The sequence below is a fragment of the Bubalus kerabau genome, chromosome 6 (assembly GCF_029407905.1).
Source record: "Bubalus kerabau isolate K-KA32 ecotype Philippines breed swamp buffalo chromosome 6, PCC_UOA_SB_1v2, whole genome shotgun sequence".
In the NCBI taxonomy this organism is placed as follows: Eukaryota; Metazoa; Chordata; class Mammalia; order Artiodactyla; family Bovidae; genus Bubalus; species Bubalus kerabau.
In genome coordinates this window covers 60917051-60940181 of record NC_073629.1, presented here as the reverse complement: position 1 = coordinate 60940181, position 23131 = coordinate 60917051, and the positions used below count along the sequence as shown (strand labels likewise).

The 23131-nt window shown below is 39.5% G+C and overlaps 1 long non-coding RNA gene across 1 annotated transcript in view; it reads right to left on the bottom strand.

Moving 5' to 3' along the window:
- The window catches only part of LOC129656176 (uncharacterized), a 47421-nt gene that overhangs the window by 13284 nt on the left and 11006 nt on the right, over positions 1 to 23131 (bottom strand). Inside the window, exon 2 of the long non-coding RNA XR_008716247.1 lies at positions 9367 to 9494. This is a non-coding gene — a long non-coding RNA (uncharacterized LOC129656176). The remainder of the gene's footprint in view (positions 1 to 9366; positions 9495 to 23131) is intronic.

The window sequence follows — 23131 nt, the reverse complement described above, 5'->3', positions numbered from 1 at the left end:
TACAAGGAAAAGGACTGGGGAAAGCAAAGGAGAGAACTCGGAGCACCTAAGGGAATGGGCCAAAGCTCATAATGTTCTCGCCATGGATATTGACAAGTAAATCTTATTTCTCAAAAGTATTTGGCTGAATGACTTTCAGATTATGATTGGTTAAGTTTAGGATAAATCCTGGTTAAATATTTTAAAAAATTTTTAAATGTAACACTGTAATTAGATACTTGTATATATGGTAGTGATCCAGAAAGAATTAGCTCCAGTTATTACAATTGAGTCAAAATAAAACAACATTTAGCAAAGCTGTAGTCCTTGGTCATCAACCTCCAAATATAATTTTTAAAAAGACATTTTTCACTGCCATTTTCAGAAACCTCAATCCATGTCCAGCTCTAGACTTCTAGGGTTTCTTGTAGATCTGGATTCCCTCTTTCCTCTTACCTTATATACCCTAGCTTTTTTTTTTTTTTTTTAGAATAATACTTGTATTTAAGTTTTTAATATGTTTTTATTTGAGCCTCCATCTGAATCATTTTGTTTACTCACACACTATATGATTTAATATTCTTATTTTTGGAATTACAACCAATGAAATGGCATGGGGAAAATGCTAGTTTTGGAACACCTTAGCAGAACTCCCTTTAAAGATTAAATCATACATTGTCACCGTATTTACAGAACAAAAAGCAGAGTAAGTTTCTTGGTTAAAAGTGAGACCCAGGGTGAAGAGAAGTGGGAACATACCAGGAGCCATGTTTATTCAGGGTCCTCTCTCACTCCAAAAATGCTTTTGTAACCCTTGGAATCTTCAGATCATTGTCCCAACACCACTGATGTAGCAGAGAGGCCTGAACTGAGAATTAGAAAAATCTGGTTGCACCCCTGATTGTATCACTAAGAAACAGAGCTTAATCAGAGTTTTAGCACCTCTGAGCCTCAGTCCTCCCCCTGTGAAATAACCAAAGTAGCAATTTAGACATTTCAGTCTAACAAAACAAATCTTAGTATCCTGACAACCAAAGTTCATTTATTAGGATAAATTATGCACTTTTTATTAAAAACATACATGAAAATATGGGCTTGTCAGAAATTCTCTGTTCTCATATTTATCCTTAGTTTCATTAATAAAGTCTCCCCCTTTTTATTGCACTTTAAGATTATTTGAAACTGCATAGTTACAATTCACAATTTTCAAAGTATGGGAATAACCTAAGAGTCTATCAACTGATGAACTGGTAGAGAAAATGTGAGATGAATAGATGATAGATAGGTAGATAGATAAATAAAAAGTGAAAGTGACAGTCACTCAGTCATGTCAACTCTTTGCAACCCCATGGATTGTAGCCTGCAAGCCTCCTCTGTCCATGGAATTCTCCAGGCAAAAATGTTGGAGTGGGTAGCCATTCGTTTCAAAAGGGACCTTCCTGACTCAGGGATTGAACCCAAGTTTCCCACATTGCAGGCAGATTCTTTACCATCTGAGCCACCAGGGAAGCCCATATATAGAATATTATTCAGCCAAAGCCAAGAAGGAAATCCTGTTCATCTACAACAACATGGATGACCCTGGAGGGCATTATGCTAAGTGAAATAAGCTAGATTGCTTATTGTTGTTTAGAGAAAGACATTGGGGCTTCTCTGGTAGCTCAGCTGGTAAACAATACACCTGCAATGGAGGAAACCCTGTTTCTATTCCTGGGTTAGGAAGATTTTCTAGACGAGGGCATGGCAACCTACTCGAGTATTCTATCCTGGAGAGTCCCCAGGGGCAGAGGGGACTGGTGGGCTACAGTCCATTGGGTTGCAGGGTTGGACACAAATGAGGGACTCAGCATAGCACAGTACAGAGAAAAACATCAGAGCAATTAAAGAGCCTCTTGAAGGTGAAAGAAGAGAGTGAAAAAGCTGGTTTAAAACTCAACATTCAAAAAACAAAGATCATGGCATCTGATCCCATCACTTCATGGCAACTAGATGAGGATACAATGGAAACAATGAAGGCTTTATTTTCTTGGGCTCCAAAATCACTGTGGACAGTGATTGCCGCCATGAAATTAAAAGATGCTTACCGCTTGGAAGAAAAGCAATGACAAACCTAGACAGCATATTAAAAGGCAAAGACATTACTTTGCCTACAAACGTCTGTATAGTCAAAGCTATGGTTTTTCCATAGTCATGTACGGATGTGAGAGCTGGACAACAAAAAAAGACTGAGCACTGAAGAATTGATGCTTTCAAACTGTCGTCCTGGAGAAGACTCTTGAGAGTCCCTTGGATAGCAAGAAGATCAAACCAACTAGTCCTAAAGGAAATCTACCATGAATATTCATTGGAAAGACTGATGCTGAAGCTGAAGCTCCAATACTTTGGCCATCTGATGCAAAGAGCCAACTCATTGAAAAAGACCCTAATGCTGGGACAGATTGAGGGCAGAGGAGAAGAGGGCAACAGAGGATGAGTGGGTTGGATGGCATCAATGATTCAATGGACATGAGTTTGAGCAAACTCTGGGAGATAGTGAAGGACAGGGGAGATTGGTGTGCTGCAGTCCATGGGGTTGCAAAGAGTCAGACATGACTGAGCAACTGAACAACAAAGAGAAAGACAAATAAGCATAGTAGCACTTACCATGTGGACTCAAAAAAAAGCAAACTCAAAGAAACAGAGAAGAGAAAAGTAGTTACCAGGGTGGGAGAAATGGGGAGAGATTGGTAAAAGGGTACAAAGTTTCAATTGCAAGATAAATAACACATGTGGATCCATTGTATACTGTGATGACTTTAGCTGATAACACTGTTTTGTATAATTGAAATTTATTAAGACAGCAGAACTTAAATGTTCTCATCCCCTCCAAAAGGTAAAGAAGTGAGGTGATAGATGTGTCAATTAACTCAATGGAGGGAGTCTTTCACAATGTATACAACATTGTACATTTTAAACATCTTAAAACTGTTTTCAATAATATCTCAGTAAAGCTGGTGGGGGAAAATAAGGAACTATACAGGTAGAATCCTGTTCATGAATGTTTTCCAGTTCTCTTAAACTTTCTTCCGTTTCAAAATGTTGCTGTGGAACTCTGCCTATCTGTTCTCTGCTTGCAAATGTCAGTCTTCCTGAAATCCAGCCCCAGCCTTTTGGTTATCACTTTAGGGTGACATGGACACTCTCCCCACTTAGTTTCATCATTTCCACTTCACCAACCAATTTCCCCTTGGCGTGCAGAATTAAGGCCAGACTAACAGTTTTCCCATTGGCTTTCTCTCCCCTCTAGCAGAAGAAATTATTCGAAATTGTGGCCTTCCCTAGTCATGTGGGCAGCGAAGCCAAAACCAGTAATCTCCTGAGGTTTAAAGTGTCTCACTGACCACCCCTTATCAGTTGAATGGGAATGAAAATCGGCCAATTTGTGAATTCTCATCAGGACAAACCCATTAAAAGCATTAGCATATAGAGTGGGGCTTGTAGGGGTCACTCAGTTGCTGTCCCCTTGCCCTCAAGAATGCACTGGCATTTGTCATGTGATGGTCTGCAGGACTGCCTTCAGTAGGTACCCCATGTGCAAACTCTATGATGCTTAGCATATTTTTTTTCCTCCTAAATACAGGTGAATGTGGGCAGATAAATCTGTGACATTTAGGAGAGATCCTCATGTATGAAAGATGGTGATAATTTTTCACTGTGTCTTATTTCTTATCAGCTCCCCATGGTTCCAAATGGAATGAACACTTGGGTGTCCCAAGTCACTTCAAATATTCGATGTACAAAATCAATGCCACTAATACCTTCCCACCAAAGCAGTTTACTCTCCCAAACCCCATTTATGTTCTCCCCTCACCTTCCTGGCTAGAAAATGTGGAATTACCCAAGACTTTTTTCTCCTCTATAATCTTCTGGTAAAAACTCATTTATTTGGTAACTGGCAGTAGGTCATAGGAAAATCCATGATTTTAAATCATCCTTTAATTATGATTTTAAATTTTAAAAATATGTAAAGTGAAGTGAAAGCTAGAGAAGGTTTGAGGGGCTAGTGTGCATTTTAAGTGCTTATTTAGCTTCTCATGAGTTCCAACATAATCTGAGGGTTAAAGAATTCTAATTACAGAGGTTGCATGATAAAATGGCTTCTCAGGGAAACATTTTGAGTGCCCATTTGTTACCTGTTTTTCTCCCTGTGCAAAATGCATTAAGAGTTTGTCATAGTTTAAATATAATGTAATTAGGTAGACATTCAAGAGAAAAGGAAACATTGTGGAAGTTTTGACCCCAGTTTTCTTAGAAATGATTATTACTAATTATTTTCTCAAAATTTATACTCCTAACATGCTGTGCAAACCACAGGGACCGACTGGCATCTGGTCAGATTGGGGGATTTATAAAGGAAATAGCAAGGGGGCCGGGATCCCAGTTAAGCTTCATGGTGCTCAAGTAAATCTCTGAGAACCTCCTGCTATATCTTTCCAGTGGAATGCCGAATTATTCTAAATCTCACACTGTGAGAGGTTTACAGAATAAAGAAGATAAAAAAAAAAAAAACAAAAAAACAGCCCAGGAGAGGCAGGTAGAGATGGCTATAGAGAAAGAAACCACACAGTGGGTCCAAGCCTTTCTCGTACTGCTTGGCTTCACCGGGAGAAGCTTTTGGAAGAGCAAAGATTCCTTTGGTTACTAAGCCCAAATTCAGATGCAGAGCCATGTGCTCCATGGGAGGCAATGCAGATTTACTGAAGTAAACTGAGGTGTCCAGGGCTGGAGTAAAAAAGTCAACTCTGTTGTGAAAATGATGGGAGTGAAAACAGGGGCCGTTTGAAATAGCAGAGACCTGATAGAATCCTAATTGCTAGGCTCAGACTAAGATTAAAACAACCAAAATTACATTCAAGGCCCAAGGGGAGAATGTATTTAGGATCCATCACACACAGCCAGACCCTGCGCTGCTGGGCAGATTGTGTGTTAATTCCAGAGCTGTGCCATTGCACCCAACAGACATTATGGTGCCAGTTAGATCTTTAAGAAAAATCTCCATTTATATGAGCCTTTATTGGTTTGTTTCAATGTTATCTGTAGGGTAAATGACTCAGAAAGTTTTTTCAGGGATGTGAGGGGAATTAATTTTGGGATTTGGTCCTTTCCTTTGTCATTATGGCTCTTTTGAGGCAAAATCAGAAACTGCAGTATCTGCTCTTCAAAACCTTGGAAATGATCTACTATCTGATGATCTATGGCACTTTTTTCTCAACAGTGATTGCATTCCTCTGAGAGACAAGCCACACCATTAGAAGTGATTCATTTATTTGTACATTAAATCTGTACAATAGATTTTTATTAGAATAGGGGTCAATATGGACATTAGGTTAAGTAAAGTTCTGTGGGAGGAACTTGAAAAAATTTATTACCTAACAAAAGAAGCCAGACTTTAGAGGAAAAAGATCAGTTCTTTGCTTCCTTTTATTTGGGTTTTCTGTTTTGTTTTCTTGGGTTGTCTTGCTTATTTGTTGGTTGTTTTTATTCGCCTCTGTCCCCCTAAATGATAGTGGTAATCACTGCTGCTGGTTCTGTGCCCAGATTCCCTTTACTGAGTCAGTCCACCCATCACAAGTTGCTTCGGTCTTTTTCTCCCAGTGATTCACAGCTGCCTCTATCCCCTTTCCAGGGATTGTCCTTAGCAGAAAAGAGCCAAGTGCTGCTTTCTTCTCTGTCCCATTGTAAATTCAATCATCTCTAAAAGTAGGCAAATCATTTCAGGAGGGTGATTGTTAACTCTTTAAAGGCTTCCTTATATGTAAAATCACTGCTTTAAGCCTTGTAGAAAAGCACTGTAAGAGGAAGTTCAGGGCCACAGGGCATTAACATTTGTTAGGAAAATATAACAGGGAATAAACAAATCAAATGGTAAAATTTAAATAGTTGATGATGACACAAGCTATGACAATATTCACATTCATGATTAATCACCAAATGCATTGGGAAGACAATTGCCACAAAAATCATTCCCACCATGAAAAGTGAAAGTATTAGTTACTCGTGTTGGACTCTTTGTGGCCCCATGGACTGTAGCCGGCCAGGCTCCTCTGTGCATGGAGTTCTCCAGGCAAGAACACTGGAGTGGGTTCCCATTCCCTTCTCCAGGGAATCTTTCTGACCCAGGGATCAAACCCAGGGGTCCCACATCAGCTCAGATGGCAGATTACTTACCATCTGAGCCACCCGTCAGCAAATTTGGTCCCATTTCATTTCCATTTCTTGCTGACTATGGAAATGGACACAAGTTAATTGATCCTCTGGATTTCAGTTTTATCAGTGAAATGAAGGTTAAGGACTAGATAATTCCATGGGCTTCCCTGGTGGTCTAGTGATTAAGAATTTGCCTGGCAATGCAAGGGACACAGGTTCAATCCCTGGTTGGGGAATTAAGATCCCACATGCCTCGAAGCAACTAAGCCCGCATGCCACAACTATTGAGCCCAAGAGCCACAACTAGAGAGTCTGTGTATTGCAACAATCCCGCATAATGCAACGAAGATTCCCCATGCTGCAACTAAGACCTAAGGCAGCCAAACAAATAAAATAAATGAATATCTTTTTTTAAAGAAGGGACTAGATTATTCCAAAGGTTCTTCTCAGTTTTCAACTCCCTGCAGCCGAGGGAGGCAAGCTGAGGATGTTGAGATGGTTGTTTTGAGAAAAGGACAGAATGTTTTCCAGATAGAGTGAGAACATGTACAAAAGAGTAGAATTAGGCAAAGAAACCCATAAGGATGTTTGGCATTGGAGTATTTTGGGAGAGTATCATGGGAGATGGTACTCTAAGGAGCCAAGTATTTAATGCCAAGATCAAGAAATGCAGAAACCCTATCCTATGAATAAAATGCAGTCTCATTGGCATGACAAAGATGGCACCCAGGCCCTTCTTTTCCTATTGTGGACACCGTCTACCTTTTTACAATTCCCAGGGTACCTGCACTTACTCTGTGCAGCCATAATGAATTATCTACAGTTTTAGAAAGTACCAAGGCCTATTACACTGTAAGGCCCTTGCACATGCCATCCATTTGGCAAGAGCAAAGCCTCTCACTACCCCTCAGATTAAACGAGGTTAATCCATCTCATTTCTCAACCTAGTATAACTGCCATGTGCTACGCCACACACTCTTCCCACCAGGCAGAGTTGGTCACTGCCTCCTCAATATTCCCTTGTATCTTATCTGTGTCAATAATATCATTTACCATATTGTAATCAATTCATACACTTCATTTACTAGTAGTTCATGTGTTCCTTGAAAACAAAAGTTGCGTCTTTTATCCCATCCACCATTTTACCCCACTTTTCCTCACCACCTATATATCTGTTCTAGAGTAGGGATAATAAACAGTAATGAGCTCACTAAATCCTATTAGAAGGAGTAAATCTGAAAAACAGTACCTCTTGCATGGATCCTGGGCACTATTGCCTTTGTGGGCTACTTTCTCCATTTAAAAAGGATTTTTTTAAATTATATTTTATAATTGCATAGGTATAAAAATGAATATAGTAATATTATATATTGAAACATTTTCTTTAACCTAAAAGTTCATTGTTTTTTCTTTCTGTTTTTAAAATAAAACATTTTTGTGTGCTCCTAAATACATGGCAGACCCCACACAACTTAGTGTATAGTACCCTTATGCCTACTGAGCCTAATGGCACCCCACTCCAGTACTCTTGCCTGGAAAATCCCATGGATGGAGGAGCCTCCATGCGGTCGCTAAGAGTCGGACAAGACTGAGCAACTTCACTTTCACTTTTTACTTTCATGCATTGGAGAAGGAAATGGCAACCCACTCCAGTGTTCTTGCCTGGAGAATCGCAGGGATGGGGGAGCCTGGTGGGCTGCCGTTTATGGGGTCACACAGAGTCAGACACGACTAAAGTGACTTAGCAGCAGCAGTAGCAGCAGCAGAGTGAATGGGCAAATGTATTCATCAATGAAACTTTTTACAAATATTTATCTGTACTTACATAAGCTGACTTAGGTTTATTTCATCTGTCATGAGTAAGATATTATTTGATTATATATTTCTTTGGCTTTATTTTTTTCTACCACAGTAGTTATTTTTTAATCATAAGTAACATCATGGGAAATGTAATAGAAATGTTCATGTGAAACACTACTCAGTCTGTTTTGAATAGCAATTTAAAATGATTGGTCAAAATTATCACTAGGAGGGCACCCTACTGAACAAGAGAAATGTATTAAAAATCGAAAGGGAAAATTAATTGCGTAGTATAACATAAGGAATGATGATTTCAAACAGCACTGTGCATTATTAGTTCATAACTACTATCTACAAAATGTCATGAAAATTAGATTTCACATGGTAGATGAGGTTTGTCTCCCTGAAAAAAAGGGTTTTAATAAATATTAAGCACAGAAGTATTTGGAGATGATGAAGATTCAGTAATTAAGTATTGAACATACAGTAATCCATTTGACACCAAAGGATTAAAGACAGAAAAAATTTTTTAACTAAATGCAACTTTTAAGAGAGCTGAACCCACTATTTTTGTGCTCTCAAGAATGATAATTCATCTGGTAGGAAATCTTTCTTCACCATTTAGGATTTGTTAGAAATACTGCATACAAGAATGAAACAGGATTTTCAAAACACGAATTCTTAGAAATGAGGCAAGTCCTTAGTGATCCATTTTCTTTTCTGTAAAGAAAGATTGTCTTCAGCAACCCTGGAAAATATTAAATACCTATGGCTATGATATTCTCAGAGATGGGTAACTCACTAGTTCACAAAGCAGTCTGTTCTGCTGTTGTATAATTCTTATTTTAAAAAGATATCCTGTTCATGCCAAGCAAAAAATGTACTCTGCTCTTTGCCGAAAAGTACACAAAGATCAATATTTCACTAGTACTTTAGGGAAATGACAGGTAGAACAGAAATGATTTGGTTCCCAAATTAGCAAACTATGCTCTTAGAAACTAAAACACTGTTTTTGTTGTTAAACCTTAAGCAGGTTTTGATAGGCATCTTTCAGGTTGTGTAGAATAGTGGACGGAAGGGAGGTTTTCAATTAGAAATAAATGATCTTGAATTCTGGATCATTTATTGGCACCTGTGTAACCGTAAGAAAGTGGCTTAAATTCTGCGAGTCTCATTTTTCTCACTCCAAAACCTTGAGGGTTGAGAGGATTAGGGATAATGTATGTAAAGCACCTACATCTACTTGGTTCTTGCTAAAAAGTAAATATTCAAAATATGCCAGCCACAGTTAGTTTGTCTCCTTAAAGGTGTTGATCCTATTTTGACATTTTACTGATTTCGGAGTGATAATTATCAGCATTAATTATTGTGAAGTGCTTTGAAACAGGTCACAATGCCTACCTCCACTTTAAGTGTCCAAAGCTGCTTTCTCTGGTTCCACGGTTTCTTTTTAATTTCTTCCTTATCCATCCTTGCTGTCAGATTATTCTGTCGGCTTGTCTGCCTCTCCTCGGTTAGTCTGCTCTGGTCTTGGGAACAAAAGAGCAAAACCAAACCTGTTAGCATTCTGTTTAAAACAAGTGTCCATAGGTTCTGCATAGAAAGTTTGAGAAACTCTTAAAAAGTTAAGTATTACCATTTTACAGCTAAGATTTTAGTACATATGTCTTTGGGAGTTATTTTAGCCAATGTTAAGAACTTTTTGCCTTACTTCCAGCCTCACAGACTATCTTCTAGAGGGTTGTGATTGTCAGACAGGAGATAGATGGATGGGTGGGTGGATGAATGGATAGATAGATAGATAGACAGGTATCTGTTTCACGAAGTATGACCTAAAATTTCCAAACTATTGTAATGAAAGATGTTTTAGTCAATCTGCATCCCCAAGGTGATAGAGCAAAATCTCTGTTTTTCATCTGTAAAATGAAGAAAAAATCATTTAGGCTGACCTGTTTCACAACTGAACTGTGATCCAGGATATTACAGATATGAAAGACATAAGGAACGAACAGGGAAGTGCTCTATAAATATAACTTGTCATTGCTATTATATATTTTGAATCCTATCTTTTCAAAAGTAGATGTATCTATTTGCATTTTTCTCTACTAGAGGAAAAATTAAATATATTTCTGTTCAGTTGTACAGTTCTTCCTTTGCTAAGATTCCATTATTATGCTTTCTTCCAACAACCTTTTAGACAGCTAAAGTTCTGTGCATAGATCTCATTTATGAGCCTTGATCCTAAGTTGTGTTGTGATTTATTATTGTGGTATTCAAAGTGATTTACAGTAATACTATGCCATACTTGACTCTTTCACCAGTAGGCAAAAATAAAATATTTTTGCTTATTTTTTATTTTATTAAGTCTAACAGTATTTCACCCAATGATTCTACTAAGAAAAAGAAACAGTATCAAGTCATCCTCTGATTAGAATGTCTCTTCTGTTTTTTTTTTTTTTAATGGTATAGATGTGACACACAAGTGCAAAGACCTTCATGAAAAATAAAATGCAGTTTCCCATTAGATTGTTAAAATATTTAAGTTGAATGAAATGCAAATATTTCTGTTCTTAGACAGACACATGTCTCAAGTTGGGCAAAGTTCTTATTTATTTGTTGTTGTTAGTCACTAAGTCATGTCCTACAGTTTGTGACCCCATGGACTACAGCATGCCAGACTCCTCTGTCCTCCACCATCTCCCATAGTTTGCTCAAATTCAAGACCGTTGAGTCAATGATGCTATCTAACTATCTCTTCCTCTGCCACCCCCTTCTCTTTTTGCCTTCAATCTTTCCAAGCATTGTGGTCTTTTTCAATGAGTTGGCTCTTCACATCAGGTGGCCAGAGTATTAGAGCTTCAGCATCAACATCAGTCCTTCCAATGAATATTCAGGGTTGATGTCTTTTAGGACTGACTGCTTTGATCTCCTTACAGTCCAAAAGATTCTAAAGAGTCTTCTTCAGTACCACAATTCAAAGTATCAATTCTTTGGTGCTCAGCCTTCTTTATGGTTCATTTCTCACATCTGTACAGGACTTTTTAAATGAACAATGCAAAGAAATAGAAAAAAAAAAAAACAATAGAATGGGAAAGATTAAAGATCTCTTCAAGAAAATTGGAGATACCAAGGGAACATTTCATGCAAGGATGGGCATGATAAAGGACAGAAACAGAAAGGACCTAATGGAAACAGAGAGATTAAGAAAATGTGGAAAGAATATACAGAACTATACAAAAAAGGTCTTAATGATCCAGATAACCATGATGGTGTGGTCACTCATCTAGAGCCATACATCCTGGAGTGAAGTCAAGTGGCCTGCCTTTGGAAGCATTACTACAAAGAAAGCTAGTGGAGGTGATGGAATTTCAACTGAGCTATTTCAAATCCTAAAAGATGATGCTGTTAAAGTGCTGCACTCAATATGTCAGCAAATTTGGAAAACTCAGCAGAGGCCACAGGACTGGAAAAAGTCCATTTTTGTTCTAATCCCAAAGAAGGGCAATGCCAAGAATGTTCAAACTACTATATAATTGTGCTCGTTTCACATGCTAGCAAGGTTATGCTCAAAATCCATCAAGCTAGGCTTTAGTAGTACATGAACTAAGAACTTCCAAATGTACAAGGTAGGCTTTGAAGAGGCAGAGATCAAATTGCCAACATTCGCTGGATCTTGGAGAAAGTAAGGAAATTTCAGAAAAATATCTACCTCTGCTTCATTGACTACACTAAAGCCTTTGACTGTATGGATCACTACAAACTTATTTATTGCTGTGTATCAAATTACCCTGGAAATTTAGCAGATTAAAAGAATAAACATTTATTATCTCCAGGTTTCCATGGGTCAGGAAGCTGGATGTATCTTAAAAGAGCACCTCTTGTTCAAGATATAGTCAAGCTGTTCTGGAGCTGCAGTCATGTTGAGATTAAACTGGCACTGGAGAATCTGCTCCCAAGACTGTTCCCTTGACTAGATTTACAGGATCTGCTTCATGTCATGCTGTTTTTCTGTGTATGAGCCTGTCCATGGGCTGCCTGGGTAACCTCCCAACATGGTATCCGGTGATGAGAAAAAGAGACAAAGAAACAGAAAGAGAGAGGGTAATGGGATGGAGAGAAATGGCTTTAGAGAGGAATTAAGTCACAGTTTTTTGCAACTCAGTCTCAGAAGTGTCATCCTATCACTTACTACATTAGATTCATTAGAAGGGAATCACTAAATCCAATCCACACTCAAAAGAGGCAGGAATTAAACAAGAGTGTGAATACCAGGGGGCTTCCCAGGTGGCTCATCAGTAAAGAACCCACCTGCATTGCAGGAGCTGTAGGAAATGTAGGTTCCAGACCTGAGTCAGGAAGATCACATGGAGGAGAGCATGGCAACCCACTCCAGTATTCTTGCCTAGAGAATTCCATGGACAGAGGAACCTGGTGGGCTACAGTCCATAGGGTCCCAAAGAGTTGGACACAACAGAAGCGACTTAGCACACATGCATACATGTGAATAGAGGAGGTGGGGCTCACTGAGGGACACTGAGGTTGCTTATTACAACAGGATAAAATATCTAGGTTTATAGCCGCTCAGTTTCTTTTAAGATGATAATTTGGACATAGCATACGCTTTTGTATTTTTAATTTTTTTAGCTTTTAGTTCAGTTCAGTTCAGTTGCTCAGTCATGTCCGACTCTTTGTGACCCCATGAATCACAGCATGCCAGGCCTCCCTGTCCATCACCAACTCCCGGAGTTCACCCAAACCCATGTCCACTGTGTCGGTGATGCCATTCAACCATCTCATCCTCTGTTGTCCCCTTCTCCTCCCACCCTCAATCTTTCCCAGCATCAGGGTCTTTTCAATGAGTCAGCTCTTCACATCAGGTGGCCAAACTACTGGAGTTTCAGATTTAACATCAGTGCCTACAATGAACACCCAGGACTGATCTCCTTTAGGATGGACTGGTTGGATCTCCTTGCAGTCCAAGGGACTCTCAGGAGTCTTCCCCAACACCACAGTTCAAAAGCATTAATTCTTTGGTACTCGGCTTTCTTTATAGTCCAACTCTCACATCCATACATGACCACCAGAAAAACCATAGCCTTGACTAGATGGACCTTTGTTGGCAAAGTAACGTCTCTGCTTTTTAATATGCTGTCTAGGTTGGTCATAACTTTTCTTCCAAGGAGTAAGCGTCTTTTAATTTCATGGCTGCAATCACCATCCGCAGTGATTTTGGAGCCCAGAAAAATAAAGTCAGCCACTGTTTCCACTGTTTCCCCATCTATTTGCTATGACGTGATGGGACCGGATGCCATGATCTTAGTTTTCTGAATGTTGAGCTTTAAGCCAACTTTTTCATTCTCCTCTTTCAATTTCATCAAGAGGCTCTTTAGTTCCTCTTCACTTTCTGCCATAAGGGTGGTGTCATCTGCATATCTGAGGTTATTGAGATTTCTCCCAGCAGTCTTGATTCCAGTTTGTGCTTCCTCCAGCCCAGTGTTTCTCATGATTTACTCTGCATATAAGTTAAATAAGCAGGGTGACAATATACAGCCTTGATGTACTCCTATCCCAATTTGGAATCAGTCCCTTGTTCCATGTCTGGTTCAAACTGTTGCTTCCTGATCTGCATACAGGTTTCTCAAGAGGCAGGTCAGGTGGTCTGGTATTCCCATCTCTTTCAGAATTTTCCACAGTTTATTGTGATCCACACAGTCAAAGGATTTGGCATAGTCAATAAAGCAGAAATAGATGTTTTTCTGGACCTTTCTTGCTTTTTTGATGATCCAGCGGATGTTGGCAATTTGATCTCTGGTTCCTCTGCCTTTTCTAAAACCATTCTGGAAGTTCACAGTTCACATATTGCTGAAGCCTGGCTTGGAGAATTTTGAGCATTACTTTATTAGTGTGTGAGATGAGTGCGATTGTGCAGTAGTTTGAGCATTCTTTGGCATTACCTTTCTTTGGGATTGGAATGAAAACTGACCTTTTCCAGTCCTGTGGCCACTGCTGAGTTTTCCAAATTTGCTGGCATATTGAGTGCAGCACTTTCACAGCATCATCTTTCAGGATTTGAAATAGCTCAACTGGAATTCCATCACCTCCACTAGCTTTGTTCATAGTGATGCTTCCTAAGGCCCACTTGACTTCACATTCCAGGATGTCTGGCTCTAGGTAAGTATGAGTGATCACACCTTCATGATTATCTGGGTCGTGAAGATCTTTTTTGTACAGATATTCTGTGTATTTTTGCCACCTCTTCTTAATATCTTCTGTTTCTGTTAAGTCCCTACCATTTCTGTCCTTTATTGAGCCCATATTTGCATGAAATATTCCCTTGGTATCTCTAATTTTCTTGAAGAGATCTCTAGTCTTTCCCATTCTGTTGTTTTCCTCTATTTCTTTGCATTGATCATTGAGGAAGTCTTTCTTATCTCTCCTTGCTATTCTTTGGAACTCTGCATTCAAATGGGTATATCTTTCCTTTTCTCCTGTGCTTTTCACTTCTCTTCTTTTCACAGGTATTTGTAAGGCGTCCTCAGACAGCCATTTTTCTTTTTTGCATTTCTTTTTTTGGGGATGGTCTTGCTCCTTGCTTAGCTAATTATATTTCTATAGAATTGAGAATAGGTGCCTAGTGTATTTATTATAGAAACATCCTGATTAGGCTAATACAAGCAAAAAAGAAAAAAAAAAAAAACACTGAAGCAAACACAGTCTTTTGTTATATACAGCCAGCCCTCCTGGCACATATCAAGTCCGATTGGAATCATCTGTGTGGATGTCTGCCTCTATTTGAGGGAGCATGGCCCTGAGAGCTCACCTAGGGCAGTGATGGAAAGGGGAGCTAACATTTCTGAGCTTCTACAAACAGATAGGCCCTATCCTAGACAGGTTCACGTGGATTATTTTTAAACTTAACTCAAACCTGCCAGGAAGACCATTTCATCTGCAACTTACAGATGAAAAAACTGAAGTTAAGTAACAAGCCTATGACCACCCAGGTGGGAAATGATGATGGAGTCAGCATTAAAACCCGTGTTACAGGGATTTAAACCCCATGCCATGTCCATTGCACCTATGCCTATGTCATTGTGCCAGGGCCTTATTTTTTCTCAGGAAGTGGTTACTAGATAATACTATATTTTGGAAATTCAAAGTAGGCAATTGGATGTACTGTCTATTTCTAAAAGGCCTATAAACAAATAAATAAATAATCTATAAATATTTGTATATACATATGTGTGTGTATGTTACGGGTCAAATTGACTTTATTTGGAAATAGGAACTTTACAATGGAGATTAAGTTAAAATGAGACTATTAGGCCAGCCCCATTCTAATCTAATAGGTTTCCTTATAACAAGAGAAAATTTAGACGTACAAACAGACACAAGGGTTTATGCACACAGAGGAAAGATCATGTGAGGACCCAGAGAGAAGGCAGCCAACTACAAACCGAAGCGAGAGGCCTCAGTATAAAATAAAACAGCTGACAAAATAAATGCCTGTTGTCTAAGCCACCCAGCCTGTGATACTCTGTTATGGCAGCCCTAGCAATCTAATGCAACACACACACACACACACACACACACACTCATACATACATACAACTATATGGTAACATATAAAAGGACATATACAATAGACTATGTATGTATATATGAGAACCCTTAAAATAAAGTAAAAATTTATATTACATACTAAATAATATTTCCCATACTGAGAGTTTGAACTAAGTTAGTTAACAGGTATGCTTAATGCCTTCACCTGTCATTTTCTAAGAACTTATGAGGCTCTCTGGTGACTGGAAGGGAAGTAGTTAAGATAGCAGTAAACAGAAGCAGACTCATACTCAGAGAAACTGGCTTTAAGTTTTAGCTCTGTCATTCATCTCCATCTATGTGACCTTGGGCTAAATGCTTAGCCTTTCCAAGCCTGTGTTTCCTTATTTTTCCACTTGAGCTATCATTTCTTGAGTATCTACTACAGGCCAGACTGCACACTGATCGCTTTTGCACAAATCATCTCAATTTGTAAAATATGATAGCAATGCCACCTAGCAGGGCTGCTGTGATGATCAAGGGGGATGCCACACAGGCAAGGGCTCTGAGTTTGTACAAACAGCACAGGCTTATACAAATATTAAGGGTGTGTCATTTTCTGTTTTCTATATCAGTGCTTCCAAATGATCAAACTGTAATTTTGACCTTAGAAACAGCCACTCATCTAGTTTTATTCTCTAGCTAAATGATCCAGAGGTAATCTAAGAGTTATATTAATCTTCCCCGAGCTCAGCTTTAAACCTAGCACTCTCCTGCTGAATAAACAAATAAACGTGAAACACCTGGAAAATATCCAAAACATTTGCGTGATGCATGAATTTAAGGGTTTCCACAATCCAGCCTCAAATAACCTTACCAGCTTCTCCCAAAGTGACTTAGCATGCACCCACACACGTATTCTGCATCAGGTTTTCAACAAAGTGAAATAACTAGTCAGCCTCCTTTCCAAACTCTGGACTTCACTTCCTTATGTGCTATACTGGGAACTCCCTTCTTTGGTCTTTGTAATTAATGATACATGTAAAGAATTTAGCCCACAGCCTGGAATGTGGTATGTTCTCAATAAATGCTGGCGGCTACTATTTTTAACTCCTACTCTTACCATGACCATGAGACCTCGGTAGTCTTATTGAAATGTTCCCTCCTGTAAAAGCCTTACGAGTTATGATTTCACCCTCCTCTACATGTCTGTAGCTTTATATCCTAAACTCTGGGGGTATATTTTAGTGATTTTCTATGATATACTGAAATTATATACACTTATTTATTCAAAAGACACCTAAGCATCTACTTGGTAGCAAAGTTTGTGTTGGAAGGGATACTTGGACAAGATGTGTTTTCCCTAAGGGAGCTGGCAGTCTAATGGGGAGCCAGACAACTAATCGGGTGTTAGTTGTCACACCTACATTGTAAAGAAGCCTTTCCCTGCTTCTAGTAGCAGCAGCAGCAGCAGTACCTCTAGGGTCTTTCCTCCATTCAGCAGGTAAAGTGCACACTCTAAAAGGTCCATCAGATCACATCACTTCACTGCTAAAAATCGTGCCATGGATCCTTATCTTAGTCTGGAGTTTTCATTCGCAACAGCCTAAGAGATCCTGTTTGATCCTGAGATACTCTCTTGACTTCACCTCCTACTATCCTCCTCCATTGTTCTGCCTCCTTTCCCACAACATGCCAGGCTCGCTCTCACCCTTTGCATGAGTCACTCCCTTTCCCTGGAATGCTCCTAACTCTCCCACTTCTCATAAGTTCTCAGCTCAGATACCACCTTCTCAATGTAGCCTACTCTGATCACACGTTTTAACTTGCTACCAAGTCAATCTCACTTACCTTGATCTGATTTTTCTTTGTCTATTATATGTACCTCCTTTCTGACCACTATGTACTTCACTCATTATGTTAATTGCTAATTGTGGGGCTTTACCTTCTCCTTTTATGAGAGTGAGGATCAAGAACTTATTTTATTGGTCCCTATCGGAGAAGGCAATGGCACCCCACTCCAGTACTCTTGCCTGGGAAATCCCATGGACAGAGGAGCCTAGTAGGCTGCAGTCCATGGGGTGGGGAAGAGTCAGACAAGACTGAGCGACTTCACTTTCAGTTTTCACTTTCATGCATTGGAGAAGGAAATGGCAACCCACTCCAGTGTTCTTGCCTGGAGAATCCCAGGGATGGGGGAGCCTGGTGGGCTGCCGTCTATGGGGTCACACAGAGTCGGACACGACTAAAGCGACTTAGCAGCAGCGGCAGCAACGGGCTTCCACAAAAACATCTATTTCCGCTTTATTGACTATGTCAAAGCCTTTGACTGTGTAGATCACAATAAACTGTGGGAAATTCTGAAAGAGATGGGAATACCAGACCACCTGACCTGCCTCTTGAGAAACCTATATACAGGTCAGGAAGTTAGAACTGAACATGAAACAACAGACTGGTTCGAAATAGAAAAAGGAGGGCATCAAGGCTGTATATTGTCACCTTGCTTATTTAACGTATATGCAGAGTACATCATGAGAAACACTGGGCTGGATGAAGCACAAGCTGGAATCAAGATTGCCGGGAGAAATCTCAATAACCTCAGATATGCAGATGACACCACCCTTATGGCAGAAAGTGAAGAGGAACTCAAAAGACTTTTGATGAAAGTGAAAAAGGAGAGTGAAAAAGTTGGCTTAAAGCTCAACATTCAGAAAACTAAGATCATGGCATATGGTCCCATCACTTCATGGGAAATAGATGGGGAAACAGTGGAAACAGTGGCTGACTTTATTTTTCTGGGCTCCAAAATCACTGCAGATGGTGATTGCAGCCATGAAATTAAAAGACGCTTACTCCTTGGAAGGAAAGTTATGACCAACCTAGACAGCATATTCAAAAGCAGAGACATTACTTTGCCAACAAAGGTCCGTCTAGTCAAGGCTATGGTTTTTCCAGTAGTCCTGTATGGATGTGAGAGTTGGACTATAAAGAAAGCCCAGTGCCAAAGAATTGATGCTTTTGAACTGCAGTGTTGGAGAAGACTCTTGAGAGTCCCTTAGAGTGCAAGGAGATCCAACCAGTCCATCCTAAAGGAGATCAGTCCTGGGTGTTCATTGGAAGGACTGATGCTGAGGCTGAAACTCCAATACTTTGGCCACCTCATGCGAAGAGTTGTCTCATTGGAAAAGACCCTGATACTGGGAGGAATTGAGGGCAGGAGGAGAAGGGAACGACAGAGGATGAGATAGCTGGATGGCATCACCAACTCGATACACACGAGTTTGGGTGAACTCCGGGAGTTGGTGATGGACAGGGAGGCCTGGCGTACTGCAATTCATGGGGTCACAAAGAATCGGACACGACTAAGCGACTGAACTGAACTGAACTGAATGGGTTTCTCAGGTGGTGCTAGTGTCAATGTAGATGTAAGAGATGAGGGTTGGATCCCTGGGTCGGAAAGATCCCCTGGAGGAGGAAAAGAGAACCCACTCCAGTATTCTTGCCTGGAGAATCCCCATGGACAGAGGAGCCTGGCAAGCTATAGTCCATAGGTTCGCAAAAAGTCGGATATGACTGAAGCAACTTAGCACAGCACACAGCACAATGAACTCTATAGACCTAGAAGATTGTGTGAAACAAAGTAGGAGCTCAAATTTGGTTTCATAATTTTTGTACCCTCGTCATACCAAATACAGCACTGTGCAGCTAAAAATGTTAGTCGTTCAGTCATATCTGACTCTTTGTAACCCCATGAACTGTAGCCTACCAGGCTCCTCTGTCCATGGAATTCTCCAGGCAAGAATATTAGAGCGGATAGACATTCCCTTCTCCAAAAGATCTTCCCTATCCGTGAGATCAAACCCAAGTCTCCCACATTGTGGGCAGTTTCTTTACCGTCTGAACCATCAGGGAAGCCCAAGAGGAACTGAATACTCATTATTAAATCACTTTCAGTCTCTTTAAATCACATATCTAATATTTTCAAGGTGCTTCATTGTTCTATGATCCACTTTTATCTTTTCACATTTCCAGTGGAATATACTTCAAACTGCACATGTGTTGGGGGGTGTGTATACCTCAAGATTTCAGGTATTATTTTATGAAGGTATTAGTTTTAAAAGAAAGTTTTTCTTTTAAGTTTTATAAAAGTCATCAAAGTACACACTAGTCTCATATTTCTCAGGCCTCTTTTTTTGCACTTAAGGCATTGACGTTACATAGCAGGCATTTGTCATTGGTAGAGCATATCTAAAAACATATTAGAGAGGCACAATGAATTCAACTCAGCAAATAATTAATGAGCTTTTATAATATGAAATATTTTACAGGTTTTGCAAACATGGAAAAAACACTTCTGCTCTTGAATTGCTTATTACTTCCTGGGTAAAAGAAACATATGGACAATTCACTATAAAATAAAACAAATATAAGAACTGGAAGAAAGATACATGGTAGCATGGGATGAATCCTTAAACTGTGCACATCTGAAAAGAGGCATTCATCCTTCTGTGCGCTTCAGCAAACCCTTACCATAGCATAAGCTTTGTCCATAAATAGGCTAATATTCAATTAACCAGAAATTGCATTACTTAGGATGTCTGGATCCCCAAACTTGTCCAGGAACAAAGGATTTGGTGTTTTTCATTTTTTGTGCGCCTATGCTGTGTTTGAGTAGTATGAAAGGCGATGTAAGTAATAACCCTGAAGCTAGACTTTAAAGCTGATCACAGTTATTTGGTAACATGACCCACCCCTCCCCCATTTCCCCTCCCCCTTGATAGATTTAGACAGGGGCTGCTCTGAGTTCCTTTGTGAGAACTTATGCTCAAGATGACTGATTGACAAGTGGAGCTTTTTCCTTTTCTGGGGGAAAAGAAATTTCCAGGGTCACGCTCCTTGTATTTGCAAAGAGCTCTAAAAGCCCCAGAGAGTGAAAAGAGTCAAAATTGACTTCTTGTTGATGATCACAAACTTCATGACAAGGGAGAGGGGAAAAAGGGGGGAGATTGAAGCTGTGATGCAGAATGTCAAGATAACTGCTAAGGCAGATGATTTCAAAACAGGCCTCCAGATAAATAGTAAGTTAGATACTCAAACAGAAACTACAGGCATTAGATAGAAGGTGCAGAGGCCGAAGAACTTCAACCCCAATCACGATGGACTCTATGACAGCAGCCTGCTGAGATAGAAGGGTAACACTCCCCTGCATGGCTGGCTTTCTTTTAGAAAGACACAACACCCATCAGAGTTTCTGTTTCTTCCTTCAGTATTATTCTATGTATGTCCTGGTACATGTTTCGGTTGATCCAGGGGAAAAATTATATTCTATTCTTTATATTCATATGCCTGTAAACTATGTCTGTATTCAAATACTCACCTTTATTATTCATAAGGGCCTGCAAAATTCATGGTTTAGTAAGGAAATGTTTGAGCTCCTCATATCTATTTTGTGTTCATTTTCAAAACCAAATAACTAGAAGTTGGGAGTTTCAAGCTTCATTCGCTTCCAGAGCTAAGGGAAAAAAAAAAAGAGTTCTATATACTTTAGGTCTTCATTTCTAACAACAAAGTCCTGGATTTTGAAGAGGGATATTTTTATCCCCAGGAAATAATCTTCTTTAGAAAAAATAGCTGAAAAAACTAGTTATATTGGTATGTGTTTAAGCCTTTATATTGAGGAGGGAGATTATTAACATAGTGGTTGGAGAAAATAAGTAGGATTCCTGTTTAATGAAACCCATTTTCATTACTGCCTGGCTTCGTGACTAGATAGCCAAAGGCAAGAAGGGTGCAGGAGTTGGTGGCAAGTGGAGCTGTTTTAGAAGCTGAGAGAAATGAGCTGATTATGCTGTAGTTACAGGAGACAAAGTGAGAAACCGGTGGGGCTATGTAAAAAGACACAAGGAACTGAAAAATTGTGAAGAGAAACTCTGAAATGACAACATGAAAAAGGGATCACCTCCAACCTGTGTCCACCATATATCTGATATCTGGAAAGCTTTTCTGACTCAAGCTGTTGATTATGATTCAAATTCATCGGCCTTTCCACAATTTCCTCACTAGAAAATAAGACTTGATCAGCAGCGAAAATGAAAGTCATTAGATTTCATGCTATAAAATTACTAGGAATTCATTCACCCTGGAAAATCTCTAGTTTTACAATCAGACCTCAAACACACAGACACACACACACACACACAAACTACGTTTGTTTAGCTTTACACAAAGAAAGTGCATAGGAACCACGCACAGGAATCATGAATTGTTCATGAGAATGTACAGCGGTATACAATGGAAGATGATTCCCTTCTTCACTTCTAGGTTCTTTGACTGGCCTAGTAATTCAATTGGCATAAGATAGAAGAACAGGAGAAGAACAAATTTAATTTCATATGCACAGAAGCTCATAAGAATATGAGACTCAAAGAAGTGACCAAAGCAGGCAAACTTTATATTTTTAAACAGACAAAAATTATTTGTGAAGAAATGAAAAAGGGTTTCTAGACTTGGAGTCATAATTCATAAGTAACAAAGTTTGTTAATATAGCTTTCTCAGTCCTGAATTCCCCATCTCTGGCATTAAGGATGCCATCCACCCTCCAGGTGCAAGGAGACTGACTACCCTCACCTCGGGACTTTATTTCCTGCCTTCAGACAGACAAAGGAGGCACTGAATCCTTCTGGCACCTGCTATGTCTTAAGTAACTTTAATTCTAAATAATCAATATGCCAAAGTGGCATATTTGGAGGCAGTCTGCCCTAATCCCATCAGAGTCACAAAAAAGGACATTTTATTTATAGGTGTCCCATTTAGGAAGCAGCCTTTAACTATGGATCCAAAGCATGAATGTAAGGTCTGGTTCATCCCAGAAAAGCAGTTCAAATCATCATGACCCCATCATCCAACCATAAAATAAAGAGTAAATGCACACTTCCCATTTTGCAGAGGAATATTAAAAGATTTAATTCAATAATTGATGGAAAGGTCATTGAGGTATTCAAATAAATGAGGTTATATAAATGGGAAGTATTATAAACTTTCACATCCACATATCATTTGATTCCCTAGTCATCAAGCAAGGTCTGTATACAAGTGTTTTCCCCATAAATCATTTTCCAAACATAAAGTTAAAAACCCCATTGCCCTGGAAAACATAAAGATCCACACTATGTAATTAGTTGAGAATGGAGTTGAGCTAGTCACTCCTCTAGTGCCAACACTGTCATCCAGGCTCTGAAAACATTCAATCAAGTCATCCTATTGTTTACAAATCACACACAAACCCAAATACCGCAAGGTTAGCCCGTTCTTCAAATAGCTGCGCTGGTGGCATAATTTCACAGCAAACTAGAAATACAGAGATTCAAGAGCTTTCTCTGTTGTTGCTAATCTTTCCACTCAAATTATGCTGCTGCTTCTGTTATTTTCTGCTACATGTGCTCTTTTTTAGGTGGAGCTGACAATTCTGAGGTCACACTGGGTCGTCAGTGGCAAGCTGGCAGTAGGACATGGCTGTTTGAGCTAAGTTACTAATAAGCGAACCCATGGCGTGCCATTTCATTAACGAATGTATCATTAAAAGCCTTACCTCTATGACTTGCTCATTGTTCTCTGCCTAGCCTGGCC